The sequence below is a fragment of the Rattus norvegicus genome, chromosome 16 (genome assembly GCF_021556685.1).
Source record: "Rattus norvegicus strain SHRSP/BbbUtx chromosome 16, alternate assembly SHRSP_T2T, whole genome shotgun sequence".
NCBI lineage: Eukaryota > Metazoa > Chordata > Mammalia > Rodentia > Muridae > Rattus > Rattus norvegicus.
Genome location: NC_141549.1, coordinates 5,971,854 through 5,994,535, shown reverse-complemented (window position 1 = coordinate 5,994,535; position 22,682 = coordinate 5,971,854). Strand labels below are relative to the sequence as shown.

Here is a 22,682-nt window from a genome sequence, read left to right as displayed (position 1 = left end):
ACCTATTACTAAGTATGTTACTCAAATTCTATACACAATGGACTCTTTTACAGAATACAGTTTAATAAAATATTACTTATATGACAATCAAAGATTATGTCATCTTCTTAAGGAGTTGGACTTTAACCTGCTATTATGGAACTTTATCATGATAAAATCCATTTTGCAAAGCTCTACTTGCCACACTATTTTTGGATAGCTGAACAGGACAGAAGATAGCAGCACCATCTGAAGGCAACATGATAAGACACACTTATCACTGAAAATATTTAATATTTTAGTTCTTCAATAACAATAAACAAAATGAAATTAAATTAGTTTTATCTTGAATGGTCATGTTGGTAGAAATATGACTTTAAAGAGACAGACAGGGGTTGGGGATTTAGCTCAGTGGTAGAGCGCTTGCCTAGCAAGCGCAAAGCCCTGGGTTCGGTCCCCAGCTCCGAAAAAAAAGAAAAGAAAAAAAGAGAGAGACAGACAGATGTGGTCATACATAATGTTAATGTGTGCAGAGGGGCTCAGGCAGGAGGACTGCAAATTCAAGCCTAGCCTCACACAGGGTGGGGCTAAATGAAGGAACCTTGGTCACTCTTGAAGGTTTTAGCAGACTTATTTATTTTTACTTGTGTGTGTGTGTGTGTGTGTGTGTGTGTGTGCGCGCGCGCGCGCGCGCGCGCGCGCGTGCACGTGCATCTGCATGAGTTCACAAGTACATCATCACAGGTTCCCATGGACCAAGAGAAGGTCCCAGATCAGACCCTCTGGAGCTGGAGTTACTGACAGCTCTAAGTAATCTGTACCAACTTCAGGTTCTCTGCAAAAGCAGAAAATGCTCTCTAACACCCGAGTCATTTCTTCAGCCCACTACAAGTCTTTTTTAAAGCTTATTATTTATTTTTATCTGTATGAGTGCTTGCCTACGTGTATATAGACACTATGTGTTCACAATCACCCGCACATATAAGTAAAATTTCATAATAACAAAAGAATAATTTACAACTCCTTAGCATTTTGAAAACATGTAACTATTCAACTCCTAAAACCCTTAATTCTACAAAATCATTCCCACTATTTATAAATACAGATTTAATATACATCTAAGAAAAGCATTGTGCACAGAGCCAATAATGCAAGCCAATAAGCTTACCTAAATGTTTGGTAGTTTTCTATGAATTCAGAAGTGAGAGGAGAAGGTAGGCTAAGTGTGCCTTTCAGATAGCTGCGGTATGTGCAGCTTTTAACGTATATATTTTATACTTCTGGACAACACTGGGACATCACTGACTGTAATATGACCTTCTATGAGCCAACTGGAACCCCTCAATGAGACCCCCGCCAGCCTATGCCTTTGCTCTCTTAGCAAATCCCATCTTCTACCTTGATGTCGTAAGTAAGTATGTCTCAACCGCTTCGAAAGACAAAGCCGTTGGCTCTTGCACTCTGCTCGACACCTCCAGTTTTCCCATGGGAGGTAAACAGTCCCAGTGCACAAAATTCTGAGACTTCTATTTACATTCCTGCTGTGAAAGTGTAACTAACATTTCATTTTCTTAAAAGAAAATTCTGATTTTTATACCATGGATAAACCTTGAGAACAATATGATAAATGAAATACACTGTACAATTGATTCTGCATATAAAGGTACCTAGAATAGTCAAAATCACGAGCAGAAAATACAGTGCTGGTGCAGAGAGAGATGGAGTCATTGTTGAGTAGTCATTTCACTCTTAGTTCACTTTTAAGAGATAAGGAGACAGATGGAGGCAAAAGTTGCATAAATATGAACATATTTAAGACAGCACTGAACTATACATTTAGAATAGTTAATATAAAATTTCAGGCATTTACTTCTATTTTCTTTATTTGAAGAATAATAAAAATACACTTGGAATCGGAAAGACGGCCCAGCAATTAAAAGCACTTGCTGTTCTTGCACAAGAGCTGAAGGTGGTTCCCAGCATCCACAGGGCAGCTCAGATCAACCACAGCTCTAGGGACCCAATGCCCCCTGCTACCCCCTGTGGCTCTTGCCTGTACACGGTGAGTACACCTACACTTGGCACAGAATATACATATAAATGCTAAAACGTTTAAGATACCTCAATTATTTTTATGCTCTAGGCAGGGATATGTTATGTGCACCTGTAATGGCTGCTGTCTAGTCATTGTCTAGTCATTCTAAGGTTATTTTACAAAGACACAAGAAAAACCAACCAAAACGGTATCTTGAAATTATGGCTGCAATCTGTTACATATTATTTTTTAACAAGAGAAATTTGTGTATGTGTGTGTTTCACATACATGGTGGGGTGGGGGAGGGGCTGGAGAGCTGGCGCATCAGTTAGGAGCACTTGCTACTCTTAGAGAAGAGCAGGGCTCTCTTCCTAGGACCCACACGGGGGCCTTACGGCCTCCCCAGTCCCAGCACCAGGAGCTCTGAAACTCCTCTGACTTTCTCCAGCAGCAGGCAGGCACGTGGTGCATATACATCCACGCAGGCAAAACGCTCATGCACGTAAAATAAATAAATCTTTAAAAAATATTTTAACTTCTCAAAGGATAAAAACATTAATTTTGACCTCAAACAAAATATTTAAGTAGCTTTAAACTGAACAACAAAAAATAAAAAATAAAAAAAAATTGTATATCACCAAGAAAACTGTTTGAGCTCTTTAAATAATTACTAAATACCTTATTTCACCTTATGTTGTCATTCCAAGTATGTAACCTTGACTACCATGATGGCTAATCTTGGCTGTCAACTTGACTACATCTGGAATCAACTAACACCCTTGCAGCTACACAGCTGTGAGGATTTTCCTATTTGGGGGATGGAGGTTGCCCTCAAGATAGAGTGTCTCTGTGTAATCGAACTCTGGCTGTCTTGGACTTGCTTATGTAGACCAGCCTGGCCTCAAATTCACAGAGCTCTACCTACCTCTGCCTCCAGTGTTCTAGGATCAAAGGTGTGCACCACCATGTCTGACTGAGAGATTTTCCTAACTGGATCATTTGAGGTGGGAAGACTTGGTGCACAAAAAAGACACAAGAAGAAAGCTTTTGCTTTTGCCTGCTTGCCCTCACTCTAGCTTACAAATCTGTCCATCCTCCTGCTGAGGCAGTCTTTGATTATTAGACCCTACTTTGGGATTTCAACATATACTAAAAACCACACGGGGGGGGGGGGAGGGAGAGGGAGAAGGAGAGGGAGGGGGAGGGGGAGGGGGGAACCTGACAAGACAGCCAGGGCTACACAGAGAAACCCTGTCTTGAAAACCAAAGAAAAGGAAAGAAAAAAGTACTGAAAGATCACCTAAAGACAAGAGAGGGGGCTGGAGAGCTCAGTGATTAAGAATGCTGACTGCTCTTCCAGGTGGCTCACAGCCATCTGTAATGGGATCCAATGCCCTCTTTTGGTGTGTCTGATGGCAGCTACAGTGTACTCATATAAATAAATCTTTAAAAAAAAGACAAAGGGGGTTTAATAAAGTTGGGGATTTTTTGTTGTTTTTTAAATGAATTTTATCTTTAGTTGATTCGAGATTATACCAACCTTGTGTTTATTGTTTTGTGGGGTTTTTGTTTTTGTTTTTGACACAGTCTGTCTATTATGTAGCTCCTTTATAGACCAGGCTGGCCTTCAACTCAGAGACCCGCCTACCTCAGCCTCCCCAGTGCTGAGAGATTAAAGGCACAAAGCACCACACCCCGCCTCTGAACCTGAACTTTTTTTGTTTTTTGGGTTTTGTTGTTGTTGTTGTCCCTGTTGTTGTTGTTGAACAATAATTTATTGAGACCCTCTACAATTTCGAGGTCACTTTCTAGTTCCAGGAAGAGGGATGGGGGCAGGGTGCAGAGCACTGCTCTGTGAGACTCCTGAGGCGGTTGTAATGTCTTCCTCGTACCTGAAGAACACAGTCTGCAGATCCACTGGGTCCCTCTGCCCGAAATTCTCCTCTGAGATCTGGCGCTGCTGAGGAGTGGCTCATAGCAGACACTGAACCACCAGCCAGCTGCATTTGTTGTCCTGGATGTCAGTGCTGACCTTTCCGGTCACACTGGGGTCTGCAAAGAGATCAAGGTAGTCATCCTGGACCTGAAAGAACTCGCCCATCTCCAGCAGGATCTTCAAGGCATTAGCATGCTCCTCCTCCCCATCAATTCCGGCCATGTACACGGCAGCTGTGTAGGCAGGTGGAAAGAGTAGAGGCGGCCTTGTTCTTGACAACATATTTGTACCTCTTTTCAGTGTATCCACCAAGATGCCCATGGCCCTGGGGTGCTGTGATGAGGTCCACAGACTGCCATGTCTCAGCCTGATAGCAGCTCCGTAGACAGCGCTCCAGCAGGTTCAGGGAGTAGGGCTGCTCCCTGCAGCAGAACTTCAGCAGGCAGTAGATGGAGGCTCCAGGAGCAGAGAATTGTTGATGGCTTCTGATACCTGCAGATTTGTGAGTCAAGTGAGTGAGGAATCGTCCATGATGGCATAGGACACGAGGAAGAAAGCCTGGAGCAGTTCTACACCAGCCCACAGTCAGGGCCGGCTGAAGACTCGCTGCATCCTGTTTCCTCGGCTCCACCAGCTCCTGAAAGGCCTGGACAACCATTAGACCCCAACTGTACTTGCCTCCTTGACCTGGGTAATAGCACCCCTATCTCTGGATGTCCCAGTTCCTCCTCAGGCAGCACCTTGACGATGTGGGAGAAGTGCCGGATGAAACTCTGCTTTTCTTGGTTATAAAAGTCCAGTTTCTGGGCTCATTCATTCTGACAGAGGAGCTAAATGCTCTGTGCTTCATGGGGGTTCTCCCGGGGTCCTGCACTTATTTTGGTTGATTTATAATTACTAAATATAGAAGGAATAAATATTCCTTCTAAAATATCTTGACTTTCCATTACATAATTTTTATTTTGTATCTCTTAATAATATTTAACTAATTTGTAGGGAAGATCTCTTGAAAGAATCTCTTGTACTGAATAGAAGCATCACCTGTCAATTAAAAGCTGATTGGCCAATGAGCAGAGGCAAAAAATAGGAGGTGGGAGCTCCAGTAGAGAGAGGATTTCTGGGAAAGAGTCAGGAGTGACAAGGATCTGCCCTGAATTCTGAGGAAGACAGTTCCATAAATCTGAAGGAGAGGTAACTAGTCATGTGGCATGATCTAGACTAGTTTAAACAGGATAACTGAGTTATGAGTTAGCAAAAGAGAGCCAAAGCTATTGGCCTAGGCATTTATTCATATATATTTGAATATATATTCAAATATAACTACACATTTATATTTACTCATATATAAGAAATTTATATCCTTCATGTAATTTATATATGACCTTCATGTAAATATATTAAGTCTCAGCATTTCAGGGAACTTGGGTACAGACGGAAAAGCATAGAATTCAAACTTAGAAAGAATCAGGCTTAGAGCCTAAAATGTTCCAGGTGGAAGGCACGAACAAGCACTCCCTAGCAGGGTCCTGACAGATAGAGGAGTCTAGGCCCAGTGCATCTCACAAGCACAGGTCCTTCAGAAGGAACCAGCACTCTGCAGCCAGGCTAGCAGAAGGCAGTCGGCTAAGCAAGGACCATGAGCTAACTCAGCGCCAGAGCTGCTCCACGGTCTCTCTCAGATGGGAGCCTAGGACACCACAGCTGAGGCTTCTCCCAAGCATGTCGTGCATGGTCCAGAGAAAAGTCAAAAGCCCGTTTGAGAGAGCTTCCCTGTCCAACTCAGGCCCATGATGCAAAGCCTACAACTGCCCAGAGTCACACTGAGTACTGACTTGAGTAGGACAGAGCCAGCAGCCAGCAGCCTTCCTGACATATTTGCTGACTACAGACGTGTGAAAATGGTGGGAAAAGCTGAAAAGTCAACAGACTTGGTAGATACTTGGGAGAAAATATTGTCTATGTTTAAAATGGGAGAAAAAGCAATGATAGAGCTCACTTGGATCCTGTATAACTTTGTTCTGATTATCATCATGCAAATAATTACACGTTCAATAATGATTGTAGTTGCAAATATTCTCTTTAAGATCAGAATAAAGCAGACTTAGAGAAAGAAAAGACAAAGAAGATGGAATGCTAGACTGGAGGCCATAGAACAGAGGTTGGAGGATTCTTCAAATCAGAAAGGAGAATCTTCAAAATAATCCAATCTGAAACCTACAGCAACAGCAGAAAAGGTAGTTGCAGGTGAGAAGAAGCCACAAATGCTTGAGGAATTAGAATAGCAACCCACAGAGATGCAAAGTGCTGAGTTAAAAACACGACTCTGTTTAACGATGCACTCTAGAGCATCATATAATAGTTTATATGTTTCAATATAGAGTTTAACATTTTTAAATAGGTACATGTGTTGGTATACTATACAACTGATGTATGTTCAGAATTCTAAGAGGCTTCTGCCTTAAATTCTGAAAAGGATGATTCTGAGAATACACATTTATTAGAGATGGTGGCTTGCTTGGAGATGTGTTTACAGACTGAAACGGATAATTCTTTAACATAGGTATCCATTAGAATATGACAATTATTTAGATGTTATGGCATAAAACATGTTATAGATACATCTTACAATCATACAGGTCAAGCAATCATGGGGAGATCGAATCGGACTGTAAAGGAACTGATCATAGAACAGAAGGGGATATGGAATCTCCCAGAGATAGATTAAATAATGCTTTATTGATTTTAAATGTTTAAGTGTTAATGAGATAGATAATACAGCTGTTGAGAGATACTGGATTATGAAAGACTGAACTAAATCAGCCGGTTTATCTTCAGGATGTGCTAACTTCAAAAGGGAGGGAAGGAAATGTGTTGTGCTGGGGGAGAGGTTTTGCATCTTTTTTCACGGGGGGGGGGGAGCTGTGGATTCTATCCAAATCGATAAAAGTTAGATTTGATGTGGGAGACCCTCTGAAGAGCCTGACTGCACCCAGGAAGGAAGAAATCATGAAGACCAACGAAGCAGGTAACTTGTATCACTGATTCCCCTACGTGGGAACAGCTCTGAGACTTGCTGAATCATGAAAATGTCTCCAGACAAGACTTCAGCTATACATGGCTAATAAATCTTGTTGGCTATAGAATCCACAGGACTTATCATGGCATTCCTTCAAATGGCATAGATTAAAAAAAAAAAAAGACCTGCTAGGACAGAGAGCAGAGAATCTTTAGATTAATGTGCACGTTGCACATTCCACACGTGTTATTGCAGGAATGTATATTACCTGTGAGAGCTTTATGTTTACAGACACGGTGAAGTCCAGGCAGCCCTGACAAGATGTACCCTTGGGGATGTTAAGACACTGAGACATATTTATTCCAGCATCCTGCTTGATCCTACGTTAAGACTGCCTCAGTGCTGTTTTCTCAAAATTCTACATCTGGGACAATTTCAAACTGACTAGCCTAGATCACCCAGCATCACAGACCGTTTTGAGTCAGGACCTCAGTTAAGCTCTGAACTTTCTCAGAAAGCAAAGACTGGACAGCAAACGCTACAGCTTTCTTAAGACTGAGCAACATCCCAATTCTTAAGGGGGCTAGGACAAAAGGAAAACGATGCCCCAAATCAACAGGAAGCCATTTTAAGAGAATGATACCCCTTCCCAAAAGGCAGGATAGATGGTTTTGGTCGTTCCACAGTTTATCATTGTTATTGGGGGGGGGCGTTGTTTGCAAGTTGTTATAGTCTTAGACAGGGGAGGAAACAAAATAAGGGAGGTTAGATTCAGGGATTTCTTTCTCTCCTATCTAGTGCTATGGGGAAAGGGGGATGAAAGGATGAAAGAAAAAGAGGGATACAGGAACGATAGGATGAAAGGGTAGATTATTGAACCTACCTTTAGATCAAAGAATATCAACAAGTCAAATAATTTTACATTGATACGGTCTTTGTATATTAATACAGATTTAGGATCATATTTTGCTACAACACACTATGTATATATGTTTAACTCTTTTTTAAGGTATTGTACCTATATAATGTGACTTTCTAGTCCTTGAATGCTTCTATTGCAAACTGTTTAGGATAATTAGAATATGCAATCTGGTAATCAGACAAACAAACTGATCATCATTAGATAGTACTCTAGTTAATTACAGAAATGTTTCCAAGGTTGAACAGAGAGTAAATAGCTAGAAACAAGCAACATTTGCCTATTCAGATATACTATAGATAGACGAATGGTCTTCAAAAACCTCAGAGAGCTACAGAATATGACATTTAAAGATGTTTTATTAATAAAAGGCCTATTTTGACAATGAGACAAGTCTGCTCCTAGCTGCACCCCCGTTCTACTTCAGAGAAGATAAGCATCAAAGAGCCTCCATATGGAGTTTGCCTCAAATATGTGGCAAACTAGCTGTTTGGCCAGTAAATTGCCCTTGCTCCAACTGCAGACAGAATGTCATTCAAACTGTGAAAACAAGACACAGGGAAGTCAACTGCTAAGCTTTGCCAAGACAAGGTAAGCAGTCCTTCATATGCCCTGCTTCACAAAAAAACCTGTCAGATCTTCTGGGCCAGAAGGCTAAAGATGATGCTCTGACAACACAGAGAACGTTTAGAGGACTGTCCAGGCGTCAGCTTGTCATGTCTATAGTTCAGAAGCTGCTTACCTGCAGTGTCTGCATGCTCAGTAATATTTATTCCTCCTCAGGCCTCTGATGGGGTTGAAGATTATATACAGTCCCAAAATTTAGCTTAAGTTGTTTAGGATTTAGGGAAATGTTTTAAGGTCTAAGATGTTTTTAGGTTGGTAATGCAAGTTGCGACAGATTGATTTAGGTACAGAACTCTCAACTCACCAAGATAGGCTAGATATTAGAATACCTTCTCCAAGATCTGCATATATATATATGGGCTACTCACTATGAATGTAATCTTACCTGATAGTTTTCATAATTGTTATTACTGTTTAGTTTATTATTGAAAGAGAAAGAGCCTTTTGTTGGACTAAAGGAGGAATATAGAGAATCTCTTGTATTGAATGGAAGCATCACCTGTCAATAAAAGCTGATTGGCCAATGAGCTGAGTCAAGAAAAAGGAGGTGGGAGTTCTGGCAGAGAGAGGAACTCTGGGATAGAGTCAAGTACACCAAAGATTCCCCAACCTCTGAGAGATATGGTCGCATAAAACTGAAGGAGAGGTAACTAGCTACATGGCATGGTTTAAACTAGTTTAAAAGGATAACTGAGTTATGAGCTAGCAGAAACAAGCCAAAGCTGTTGGCCTAGGATTTATTCATATATGAGAAGTCTCAGAGTCATTTTGGGGAACTTGGGCACAAATGGGAAAGTCTGTGGTTACAATCATTTTCACATCCAATTGAAAAGATTGATAATTTTTCTTTAACAGTAACATGTTCTATTGCATTTTATTTATTTATTTATTTATTTTGGTGATAAATACAACTGTTAGGTCTCATTAACGCAGGATAGAAAGACAAGGAAATGGTGAGAATGATAAGGAAAAGGATCCCTCATCCGAGTCTGGTCCATGTCTCTTACCAAGAGAAAACAAGAATTTCAGTACAACTACCAACTGCTAACATAGAAATAAGATTCCTTTCATATGCAGATACTTTGTTAAAATGTAAACAAAAACAGACTAGAAGAATAATTATATATAAATCCTCAGGTACTTCCCATTATCAGAAAAGGTGTTTACTGTGCAGGGAGTAGTAGCATTTCTAACATGGTATACAGTGCTGCATGTGTCAGTTGCTTTTTTATGTTTTGTTTAGTATATAGAAAGAGGTTAGCTACTAAACTGATTTGGGGTAGATAGAATAATTAAGGAATATCTGCTCTGTGGAAAGGATTAGGTTTTGGAATGAGGTGATATTTAAAGGTTTTTTTGTTTGTTTGTTTGTTTTTAAGACTCTTGCTAAAACTTCTGCAGTGGGCTGACAAGATGGCTCAGTTGGTTAAAAAGTCTGATTCATGAGATGAAGAGATGCCTCAGAGGTTTAAAACACTGGGTGTTCTTCCAAAGGACCCAGGTTCAATTCTCAGCACCTATATGGCACCTCACAACTGTCTATAACTCATCTAACACCCCTCTGTGGACTCCCAAGGGTACCAGACATACGTGCTGTTCATGGACATATATGCAGGCAAAACACCAATACACATAATAAAATAAAATTTTAAATATTATTTTAAAGACACTTCAAGTGGCAATGTGGGGGGTATTATCTATAATCTTGGAGGTCCTGTGGTGAAATGGTAGGCAGAAAGGACTGGAGAGATGATGGCTCAGCAGTTAAAACCACTCACTATTCTTGACACCAAACAGGGTCCCACAGCTCACAGTGGCTCACAGCCATCTGTGACTTCAGTTCTAGGAAATCTGATCCCCTTTTCTGACCTCCACCAGCACCAAGCATTCATGTGGTACACATGCCTATATGCAAGTAAAACATTCATTCATATAAAATCAAATAAATAAATCTAAAAACAAAAACCCAAAATGGAACAAGTAAACAATTAGTTTGACAAACTAATTAGATGACAAACAAAAAATTAGTCATCTGACCTCCACACATGCCCACAGTCACCCCCCCAAAAAAAAGCTGAACAAACAAGAACAAAAAAACTTAATGAAAAGAAACTTTTCTTTCTTTCTTTTTTCCTTTTCAAGACAGGGTTTGTCTGTGTACCCTCAATCTGTAAACGAAGCTGGTCTCAAACTCAGAGACCACCTCCTCCTCCTGAGTCCTGGGATTAGAGGAATGAATCACCACCATCCAGCAGAAAACTTGGAGGAAAGTCTATTTTTCTCTTTAATAACTTGTTCTTATTCTTTTTACCATCACTTCTGAAAACCTTAAACATGAATTTTCAACAACCTAACCTCCACTTTTCTGTTCGTAAATCATTCCCCAGTGGGGCTGGTGTCACGTGAAGTACAGTAGCAGCCTAACAAACCCACTCCCTAAAGTAAACTCCCAGACACTTGCAAGCAGCTTAACAACTGCTATAAAGGGGAACTGCGTTCAAATATCCAAATGGGTACAAATTGTATTCATGGAAAGAAAAACATTCTGCCATAGCAAATCTGCGCCATTTGCCAGGTACATTTTTAAAATTTCACTGAAATCGCTATAAAATATTAGCTATCAGCCAAATAACGCCATAAAGTCCGTTTAAATTTCTAAAATGGAAAATTTAATATAATATTTAGCATTCGGTTCCTGTATAGATGATATGTTGTATTTGTCACTTAATATGACTATAACATCATAAGGCTATAATAAAAAGTCAATGAAGTTTCATTTGTTCATCTTTTCCATAGACAAGCAATTCAAATGACATCTACTACACCACATTTCTAAAACTAAGCCCAGTCTAGTTATCACTATGAAAGCAAAGGGCACCCTACACACATTTGAGCAAGCGAAGATTTATGCACTTTGGTGGTGGCTTGGTTTTGTACAGTCTGGGTTGGTTTTTTAAGTCACGGTCTCACGTAGCCCATGATAGCCTAAACCTCACTGTGTAGTGGCATAGGATGGCTTTGAATTCCTGATCCTTCTGCTTCCTAAATGCTGGCTTTGCAGGCCTATATCATGACGCCAGGATGCCAAAGCTTTATTTTTAACATTTATTTTTAAATCTCTGTGTGTATATTTGTGAGCACACACACGGCAAAGCATTTTTTACAGGGAAAAACCATGGTTCCTAAAGAAACAAATATTAAAGAAAAGAAAGTCCCTTTTGTATTTTCTGTTTCTTATATATGTCCTCAATCGCATCACAAAGATTCAGCAGTTTTTATAATGAAAAGTTAAGAATTCAAAAGGGGGGGAAAGCCTCAGAAAACTCACGCAGTTCATCAATGGTGTCGAAATCACTGTGTATTCTATTAGTTCTTGAAGCTGTAAACATCGAATGAAATGACCAGATTTAAATTAGTTGTTGGCCCATCAACATGCTGGTTAGAGGGAAAAAGGCCTTTGACTTTTGTGGAATATTCCACATAAATCTCTAACATGGGTAGTAAACCATTCCAACTTTCAATTACACAAGATGTCTTTGCAGGGGGTTGGGGATTTAGCTCAGTGGTAGAGCGCTTGCCTAGCAAGCTCAAGGCCCTGGGTTCGGTCCCCAGCTGGGGGGGGGGGGGTCTTTGCAGACCAAAAAGGAAAAAAAACGAACAAACCCAGGAGCTTGCAAGAAACTAACAAGATAAACATTCGCTTAGACTCTAATATGGACACATTGAAAGGTATTTGGGAGATAGTAGCAAATTACTGCAGCCTTTACTTCCACTGGATATGTAAAACCCAACTTTTTGGTTAGTGTTCTAATAAAAAAAAAGTGGCTTTAATAAAATGGACTTTATAAAAACCACAGCTGACATAATTTTTATTTATAGTTTGTTCTTGCTTTTACTGTTAAGACCTTTAATGAGTTGACAAACCAGGTGTGCATCCTACATGCATAAATCAAGTTAACGCCTGTCATTTTAAAGGTCTTTAAAGCATTATACCCATATTATTAATTCACTGGACTCTTTAAAAAATCAATTTTCATTCAATTTTCTTTGCAAACTCTAGGCTTAACAGAATTAATTCATCTACTGACAGCTTTAACTCTAACTTGTTCAAAAATTCATAATTCTTCCTTCAAACCTACTCTCTACAAATATATCTGTATCCCAAAATGTGTAATGATAAAACATAACGGACTATGACCATAAAGACTCCCTGAAACCACAATCCTAACACACCAAAACTGCTCAGTTAAAAATGTCCTTATGGCCACTAAACTCAAAGGTCAGAGACTTAAGACCCTGTACACACTGGAACCCTACACCAGTATAAAAACACAGCATCCTGGCACCTGCTAGTCTTCCATAATTGATACTGCTCCTTTCACATTCTAAAGGGTCCTGCTTGGAGGCAAAATTCATTGGTTGTGTCAGAAGTCAGATTGGTGGCTGCCTTGGGGAAGGGGCAGGTGTTTACCTTTGGTGGTGGTGGTGGTGGTGGTGGTAATCTGGAAATGTTCTGTATCTTAATATGTATATAGCCAGCAAGGCAAATGCATGTGTAAAACAAGGCTGGACTATCCTCTGGGATTTCATTGTTAAACTTTGAAAGGTATACCTTCTTAAGTATATTGAAATGCCTTCTTTAAAAGCCTAGTTCACAGAATTATTCTGGATTTAGCTAACAAGATGGCTTTTCCAATCTTTTTATAAGGACACGTATTTGTGAGTGATTTTATGTAGATAGAACCTTTCAAAACTTACTTTTTTAAAAATCTCATTTTAAGAAATCTCCAAATTTTAGAACTAAAAGCATGGTGATCTATTTATTCTACTTTTGCAAATAACAAGGGAGATCAAAAGCTACACTGGGTAAGACACCTACCCCGAGATAAGGCCGCTTGTCAATGGCAACATAATAACTTTATAACACAACTGTTTCCTTATCTCAGCCCCCACCCCCACCCCAGTTCCAAATAGCTGTTATGTTCCTTGGCATTGCAAACAAATCTGAACTCTGAATCTACCTGTGGCCTGGAAGAGTTCAACATTTGCTGCGCGTTAACAGGCCCCAACGGGTACTTAAGAAAACACATTCATCTTCCTCCACCCCATCTAGAGAGCCGACACAACAACAGTTACATGCTCGAAGCATTCATTCTGCTTCAGATGAAATAAAGTTAAGTCTGACATCTTAAAAATCGTGGTTCAGGAGAGGTCATACTCAGATATTGACAAAATCCATTTAACTTCCTTCAGATCTTTTTTGAGGAATACAGGAATCACAAGACGCCACTTGGGGCCAGTAACTGCTTTGAGTGACCCGCGGGGAAGAGCGAGCGCCCACCAAGTTAAAAAAAAAAAAAAAAAAAAAAAAAAAGCCCTACTTGAGACGGGAGCGTCCCACCCCACTGCACCGCAAGCTCTAAAGATGACCTGGCTTTGACAGCTTAGTTTGAGACCCCACACGAACAGCTGGCATCTCGGGGGGGAGAAACTTAACACGACGTATATCCTTTCCGCGGGAATTTATTTCTGGTCTCACAAGGCTTTTCTGCTCCGCAAAGAGCAGGCCTTGCTTCCCAGGACACAGGGCTCGTCCCTCCAGCCGTCTTTACAGCGAACAAAACAAGACTTGGGAACAGAAAACGAAACGGTCACGGACCTGCCCAGCGGCCTCGAGACGCTAACCAGGTCCGCGCAGGGGGTCGGGCGGCGATGCCTCCCCAGGCGAAGCGCCTAGGAGGCCGGAGCCACCGGTTGCGGCGGAGGCTTAGACTCTCGGTCACCGCGCTGCTGCTGCCTGGGCCCTGCGAAGTTGAGCGGCCGCGCGGGCTGCGGGTTCGCGCCCCGCCCGGAGCGAGCCCGGGGGGGCGGGTCCGCGGGGGCTCGGCGGGAGGGCGCTCGATGGGGGCAGGGGACTGGAGCCTGCAAGTTGGGCGCCCGCTGCCGCCACCCGGCCACTTTGGCCTCTCGCGCCCAGCTGGGCTGACGCGCGCCGCTCGCCCGTTCTCTCTCCCGGCGCCGCCGGCCTCCGCCGCGGCCGCGAGGTGCCCGGGCGCGTCCCCGCAGCCCCCGCCGGCCGACGCGCCGAGACTCGGGATCGCGCCAGGCCGCGCGCGGGCGCAGCGTCCCCCCCCCCACACACAGCCGTACCCCCGCCCAACGCGCCGCCGCCGCCCGTTGGCGCCTCAGCCCGCGCGCCCGCCGCCCGCCGGCTCCCGGCGCTTCCCGCTGGCAAAGTTGCTGGGCCTCTTCAGGAGGGCGCCGCACCACCCCTCAGGCCGCCGCGCGGGAAGGCCCAGCCGGCCGCCCCGCTTTTTTACCTGACGGGAGTTTTCGCGCGCGCGCTTGCTCGCTCTCCCTGCTAGCTCGCACGCTCGCTCGCTCGTTTTCTTTCTTTCCTTCTTTGCGCTCGCCCGCGCGAGGCGCCTTTTCCGCTCGTACTGCTCGCGCCCTCCTTCCTGCTGGGCCCGGCAGAGCGGGGCGGCCGGCAGCTCTCCCCGCCCCCCTGCACCCGCGCTCCGGCGGAGGCGGCGGCGGCGGCGCTCCGCGCTCCGACTCATTCCAATATGGCACGGACGCAAGGCGCATGCGCCCGCGCCCCCCCCACAACCCCCCAGCTCCGCGGTCCTCCCGGCAACCCGCGCCCCTCGCCTCTCGCGCGTGGCACTCCCGACCTGGCCTCCCCGCGCCCACCGACTCGCGGAGCTGGTGCTGCATGGGAGACGACGCGTCCGTGGGCCCGGGTCCATTACCCGCCGCTTTTCTCGGGTCCCCTGTCCGCACCTCGCCGAAGACACCCGCGAGGCCGTGGCGCTGGGCGGCGCGGCGTGGGCCTCTGATCCCCGACGGCGCCATGGACCGAGCACGGCTTGGAGACGCGTCCTCGGGTTCCGGGGGCGAGTCCTGGCCCTGCTTGGATTCTGGAGAGAAAGACCTCACCTCGGCTTCTGGACAGAGCGGCTCGGAACCCGGCTAAGTCCCTGATCCATCCGTCCCGGGCGAAGCGCGCCACTGTAGCCCGCACGTGACCACCTCGAGCAAGATGGTATTAGCAGAGAGGCAGCAGCCCTGCAGGTCCCTAAAGGGCGCGTGCTGCTGCCGAAGGAGCTGCGCCCGCCGGCCGGGCCACGTCGCGAATCCTTCACGTCTTTTGACATCTAGCAAAGCACTCTAGTGCCCGTCTACTGCGTCGGACTCGAACGCCTTCGGAGAGGCGCTTTGTAAATCCGTCTTCTTGCTGCAAAGGGTGACCTAAGAACTTCAAAGAGAAGAAGAGAAGCTCAAAAATGCTGTGAATCAGCCTCGAATCCGAAGGTGCCCGCGGGCAGCTACCTTTGGCGACTCCTCCCTTCTTCAGCACGCACAGGTGTCAATAGGATGCACACCCACCTGCTCCGGAAAGTTCCCGCAGAAGAAGATCCCAGCGCCAGTGGGACCCGGGAGCGCCAATGAGGCCAGACTCTCCAGCCTAAGATGCCCTCAGTCATGGCTTCTACTAAAGGAAGGCTCCTGTCTTTGAGAGAAGAGGAGGCGCCCCCACACAAACACACACACCAATGTCTTGGGGTGTTCACATTAGGCATCTTTCTCTTGTTTTGGGGCAACCCTGGGAAATATGCACATTACAAACTCCAGATAATTTTTCTTTTTGTAAGTGTAAGCACCATTGAAAAGACAAAGTAACAGGAAAAAAGGAATGTAAAAAGAATATTCAATGATTGCTACACAATTTGAGTCCCCCCCCCAAAAAACTTCTACATAGATACTTACCTTGACGTGCTTGCAAGCACACATTTTCTGTTTTTGATACTTTAACTAACATGTTTTGTTTGCATGATCTTTTTTTTAAGATATACGGTTCCTACTTGGGGGGTGTTTAATTTCATTGCAGTTATCTGCTAACACGTCCAGGCGGTCCACAGTCGAGATGAGTTTCTAGGAGTGGGAAAGTTTTCAGGTGGGAAACTGTGAATGGCCTGTCGCCCCAGTTCTTTCACCAGCAGGGAACAGTGTAAGGAATGTAATGCACATTTCTAAACACCGAGTGACATCTTTTCTCCCCGACATTAATGATGCCTAGTGATGGTTTGAAGTTACCTTATTTGGCAATTCTTGGATGACTAAACATTCAAAATTTCCCCATTTGCTCTCTGTATTTCCCCTTCTGTACATAACCTGTTGTTCATATCCATTGTCTTGAGTTGAATCTCTTCTCATGTAAAAAAAAAAAAAAAAAAAAAAACCTTTAAAAGATCTTTCACCTTTGTTATTATGGGAATGTTGCCCCTAACTGATACTCTTTCACTTTTGTTATTATGGGAATGTTGCCCCTAACTGATACTCTTTCACTTTTGTTATTATGGGAATGTTGCCCCTAACTGATACTCTTTCACTTTTGTTATTATGGGAATGTTGCCCCTAACTGATACTCTTTTGTTTTAGTTTACAGTTCACCTGTCATTCTAGTCCTCTGGATGTTTTTGTTTTTGTTTTCATTGTGGAATGTTTTCATTGTCAAATGCTAACAAAATGAGCTTTCATGCACCTGTCTACTTGGATAATTTCTTTGCATATTTTATTCTATGATCACCTGTCCAATTTTATTTCTGCTGTTTTGGAGTAAATAGATAAAAAATGTAGACCCAGTTTTCCTCCTCTATTACAATGGTTATTGTTTATGCAGTCACCATTTATTAAATAATTCTCCCCTTGGTCTTTGCTTAGCAAAACCTACTTTTTTGCTACCTTTGCTTTTGGCTTGTGTGTTTCAGAATCATCCAGTTCCTCCAGCAGACCTTGATTTCAGCAAACACTGTATGGTTATAACTGTCGGTTCTTTGAAATAGTTTTCACATCTCACAAGGGTCGATTTCTACCATGAAAACTTGTTTTTTAAATAGGGTTTACATGCCCATACACATTCTCGGATAATTATATAAGGGAGAAGAGCATTGGTTTCAGGGCTGGGGAGACAGCTCAGCAGTTACCCGTGCATACTGCCCTTGCAGGAGACCCAGGTTCAATTCCCAGTGCCTACATGGAGTTCACTACTGCCTGTACTTGAGCTCCAGGGAATACAGTGCCTCAGACACCAACACTCATGTTTTTTTTAAACAAATCCCTTTAATCCCAGTATTTAGGAGTCAGAGGTAGGCAGATCGCTGGTCAACAGAGTGTTTTCTAGACTGCCAAGACTACACTGTAAAACCCAGTCTCAAAAAAAAAAACCCAAATAAGTAAATAAATAAATACATAAATAAATAAATCTAAAAAGAAAAAGGAACATGGGCTTTAAGAGTAAACAAGGTTTACTTGTTCAGCCCTGTGACCTGAAGTTACCGCCCAATCAGGCCTTACAATTGGGGTTTGTAAATGGGGATCTGAGTAGTGCCACCTCACAAGTTCAATGGCTGGCACATAGTAAGTGCTTAACGTTCGTGACTGTTGTTAATCGTGTTCTGTTCCAAAGAAGTAAATGTATGAAAACGGCACAATGAAACCCATTTCTCTGTACACTGACACTTATAATGATGGTAGTAATATTAATTGTATCCAAAGTTGGTGGGTGATACTAGTAGTAGTAGTAGTAGTAGTAGTAGTAGTAGTAGTAGTAGTAGTAGTAGTAGTAAAGTTGTAGCTGGAAGTAGAGCTGTATGGCCTGCAGTTCCAGCACCCGGAGATCCCAGGAGGAAAGCCATGAGCTCAGACTAGCCAGGCCTACATAGAAAAACTCTATCTTAAAAAAAAGAAAAATAAAAAGGGTGGGAGAGATGGCTCAGAGGTTAAGGGCACTGACTGCTCTTCCAGAGGTCCTTAGTTCAGATCCCAGCAACCACATGGTGGCTCACAACCATCTGTAATGGGATCTGACGCCCTCTTCTGGTGTGCATGAAGACAGTCACAGTGTACTTATATATAATAAATAAATAAATCTTTAAAAGAAAAAGAAAAAAAAAAACATGTGGACCAAAAGGGGTGGCACAGGCCTTTATTCCTAGCAATCAGGAGGCAGAGGCAGGCAGATCTCCATTCATTTAAAGCCATCCTGGTCTATATGGCAAACTTCAGAACAGCCAGTGCTAGCTACATGGAGAGACCCTATGTTTTCCCACCCCACCCCCAAAAGTGTTGCAACTGACATGGAATTGCATTAATATAGGAACTGATTCTGACATAAAATATTCTATAATGAGCTGGAGAGATGACTCAGAGGTTAAGAGCACTGGCTGCTCTTTCAGAGGTTCTGAGTTCAAATCCCAGCATCCACACAGTGGCTCATAACCATCTGTAATGAGATGTGTAAAAATATCTACAATCGTCTTCTGACCTGCAGGCATACCTGCAGCCAGAATGCTGTATACATAAATAAATAAATCTCTAAAAAAAAATACTCTAGAACATTTCACGTTTCCAACCAGGACTTATGCTGTCTTTCTGTTTATTCAAATACAAATTTTCAGAAGCCAACTCTCTTGTTGCTTCTGATATTTCTCCACTGCTCACATCACGACTCCTAATGAAGACGGTAAGGAGCCACAAGGAACTGCTTAAACTACTATTCGAACACCTGTCTTTTGTGCGCTCGCGTGTGTGTGTGTGTGTGTGTGTGTGTGTGTGTGTGTGTGTGTGTGCGCGCGCGCGCGCGCGCGCATGTACCCCTTCCAAGGTCCCTGTAGGTGGGCCATGTATGCATTCCCTATAGCAAACTAGGAGCTTTCAAGCCATCCTTGATAGAGACAGAGCTAGGCCACAGGGCTGCCAGTTCCTTAACTCTTTAAAACCTTTGTATATATACTGGGGGTGGAGGGGGGTGTCACAACACCCATATAGAGGTCAGAGGACAACTTAGGGAGTTGGTTCTCTCCTTCGATTGTGTAGATGTTAAGGCCTGAATCAAATCATGAGGCTGGTAGCACCATTACTCACTGAGCTCCCTCACCAGCCCCAGGTCTGCCTGGGCAGCTTGGATTGGGGGTGAGTTACGGAAGAGGCACATGGGGACAGGGGTAACTTTTGGCAGCATGGATTGTGGACATGATGCCCTCCCCACAAAGGTTCTGTGAGGTTTCCTGATGCACTTTGTAGAATGCTGAGAGGCTCACTTCATGACCCTGAGAGTGGCCCCACCTGCCTTCCCTTGTCCCACTCTCTCTCTGCTCTGCTGCTTGTGGTTACCAGCTTGATCCCCAGGGGTATCTGCACCAATCTCCTTTCCCTTCCGTGAGGACGCCTCAGACCTTCCTACCCCAGGGCACTGGGTCCCTCTCTGTCCCGCCTCCTGCACCCCCCTCCGCATAGCTACAACCATCTCATTGTTCCAGTATCTCCTTAATGAAGTAATTTCCTTAGGCCTCTGCCTACTTACTCACCCACATATGTGAGCCAGACCTCCCCCATCTCCCTCCCTCCCTCCCTCCCTCTCTTCTTCCTTCTCTCGGTCTCTGTTCATTCCTTGCCAGTGTCTACCTGCACGGTTCTTCGCCTCTCTCCATTGCTCCTCCTAAAAGAAAAGACATGTTTGGCTCACACAGGCCTGACCCCCCAAGAGGCAATGGTAGATAAGATAGCTAGTGTGCTAAATGGTGGCACCTCAAAGCAGAAACTGTGCTGGGCATTAGTGGTGCATGCTTTTAATCCCAGCACTTGAGAGGCAGAACCAGTCAGATCTCCGAGTTGAGGCCAGCCTGGTCTACAGAGTGAGTTCCAGGACAGCCAGAGAAACCCTGTCTGGGAAAATCGGAGAGGCAGGGAAGCAAAGACTGCCATGCCCGTAAGGATCCTTCACAACCCCCGGCTTGGTCTCTCCTCACACGTTCTGTGTGGTGACCTTCAGTAACTACCATGCTCTCGATGACCAAGGGGTCTCGACCTTTTTCCATTTTATGCAAACCTCTCTTCCCAAAGCTGAGTCTACTCATAGGCAATACCTAGCAAGTTGGAGCCTTGTAACAAGTGAGAGTGTGAAGTCTGGACCCAAGGAACTGAGAGTACCCTGGTCCATCAAATCCTTCGAAACTCAAGACCCTCAAGCCTGCTACGATCTGCTGCCAACAACCAGAGGTTCACCGCTGGCACTGGCCAATCAGCTCCCTGTAATCACCCCCCAAGAGAGGCAGATCACATAGTGACTCCCCGTGGCCAGTCACACGTGGCCAATTGCAGGTGATTGTTACCAAAAAGTCTTGCTGATGCCCCGATGGCTTGGATGTCCCTGCTGCCCTGGAAGTCACAGGCCATTGCTAAGTGACCTCTAACACCTTCCCTACTCCATATCCTTGGTTTGGCACCTGCGAACATGCTGACACCCCCACTTTCTGCACCCAGTGAATGGGAGAGTAATAGGATTGGTGATAGAGAGCTTTGCGTCAAGAGCAGATCCAGTCAGATTTCCTCAGACCTTTGGCGGAGCTCTCCTTGTGGGAGCTCCGTTTCCTCATCTCTGTGGCGAGGGATGAAACCTCCTACCTTGCCAAGCCGTGGGAATCCAAGAACAAAATGTTTATAATCATTCTTCAAACTATAAATCACAACAGAATTAAGTAATTGCCTTGAGGGACCGAGGACAAAAGTCAGTGGTAGCTTTTCCCAAAGCTCTGAGCTCCCTTTCAGCGCTGCAGCTGAGGAGGGGAGGAGAGGAGGAGGAAGGAGACGGGGAAGGAAGGAGGGAGAGAGAGACCTGAGGTGAAAGGGGAACTCGGCTTGCCTCTCTTCTTTCTAAGGTACTTCTCTTGCTCTGTCCCCAATCAGTTACCTTGGCCCAGGCGCAAGCTCTCTGAGTCTATTTTCTGTCCTTGAGCACCACAAGCCCAGTGAGCCCCAACTTTGTACCCACAGCCCCCCCCCCTTGTATTGGGGACATCAAGAGTAGTTTCATATACACAGGAATCTCTTTTACTCTTTAGCCCACCCTGGCCTCACGTTCTATGTAAAACTAACTGGTAAGGGGCTGGGATCTGGGCGATAGCTCAGTTGGGAAACTCACAAGTCCTTGAGTTTCACAGCCAGAACCCGTATAAAAAGCCAGGGGCAATGGCACGCACTTGTATTCGCTGTGCTGGAGATATGGCGACAAGGGATCGCTGGGCCTAGCCCACGCACTGAGTTCTAGGCTCGTGAGAGAATGTCTTTTTAAAAGCCAGGGAGAGGGCCCAAAGGTTAAAGATGCTAGCTGCAAACCCCGGAATCCACATAAAAGTGGAAAGAGAAAACCTGACATAATTGTCCTCTGAATGCCACACATACACAGTAACATGTGCGTCCCTTGTGTGTCACGTCCACCCACAATAATAAATTCATGCATTTGCCAATTGATTAAATTAAACACGAAACCAGGTAGATGTTGTTCTCTGGCCTCTGTACACACATGTGCCTGTGTACACATATTCATCTACATATACCTCTCCACACATACACATGCACGCACATGTACACACATGAAGTGAATTTATTTTCTCCGGAATATTATCTGGGTTAAATAGCACGAGAAATGGTGCGTGATAGAGACACAGACTAGCAGCTCCCATGGAGTCGTGCCCCACCAGCACAATCACCACACACTCTTCCGTTTTCCAGGCGTCATGTATAAACAACAAAGCACATACACATACTGACTTCCTTTAGTGCTGGCAGAGCCATATCCCTCGTCAATCACTACCACAGCCAACATGGTGGCAGCACGTGACCAGCGTATGACCATTCACCCACACTCTCCGCTACTTGGGAAGCTCAAACGAAAGGATGGCCTCGTCCCAGGCCAACCTGAGCAATTTAGCGAATTCAAAATTTTTCTTTCTTCATTTAGATGACGGGGGATGCAAGCCCGGCATGGTGGCGCACTCCTTTAATCCCAGCACTCAAGGGGCAGAAACAGGTAGATCTGTGAGTTCAAGGCCAGCCTGGTCTACAATGAGTTCCAGGATAGCCAGAGCTACACAGAGAAACTATGTCTCCAAAAACAAAAGCAACAACAAAAGATGCGGGTGTGGTTCCATGTCAGGGTTCTTGCCTAGTATGCATAAGGCCCTGGATATCAACATTGCCCCCATTCCCCACAAGACTCAGAGAAGAAAGGGTAAAAGAACGTAATGGTGGTTGGGGGCAGTGTTGGCTTCTGCATGTGACCATTGCACTCATCAGCTCCCGCCAGTGGTTACCTGCTTAAGACGAACAC

General features: G+C 44.4%; 1 protein-coding gene and 1 pseudogene across 15 annotated transcripts in view; both read right to left on the bottom strand.

Annotated features, from left to right (window-relative positions):
* Sfmbt1 (Scm-like with four mbt domains 1) overlaps window positions 1-15,532 on the bottom strand; it is a 119,689-nt gene extending 104,157 nt beyond the window's left edge. For 4 of the 15 annotated variants that reach the window (XM_087589042.1, XM_087589037.1, XM_087589035.1 and 1 more), the window contains exon 1: window positions 14,833-15,009. The gene's annotated coding sequence lies outside the window, so the exon portion shown is untranslated. 15 annotated transcript variants of the gene reach the window in all.
* On the bottom strand, window positions 3,743-4,608 carry LOC148000362 (farnesyl pyrophosphate synthase pseudogene; annotated as a pseudogene).
* Window positions 15,533-22,682: the final 7,150 nt, after the last annotated feature.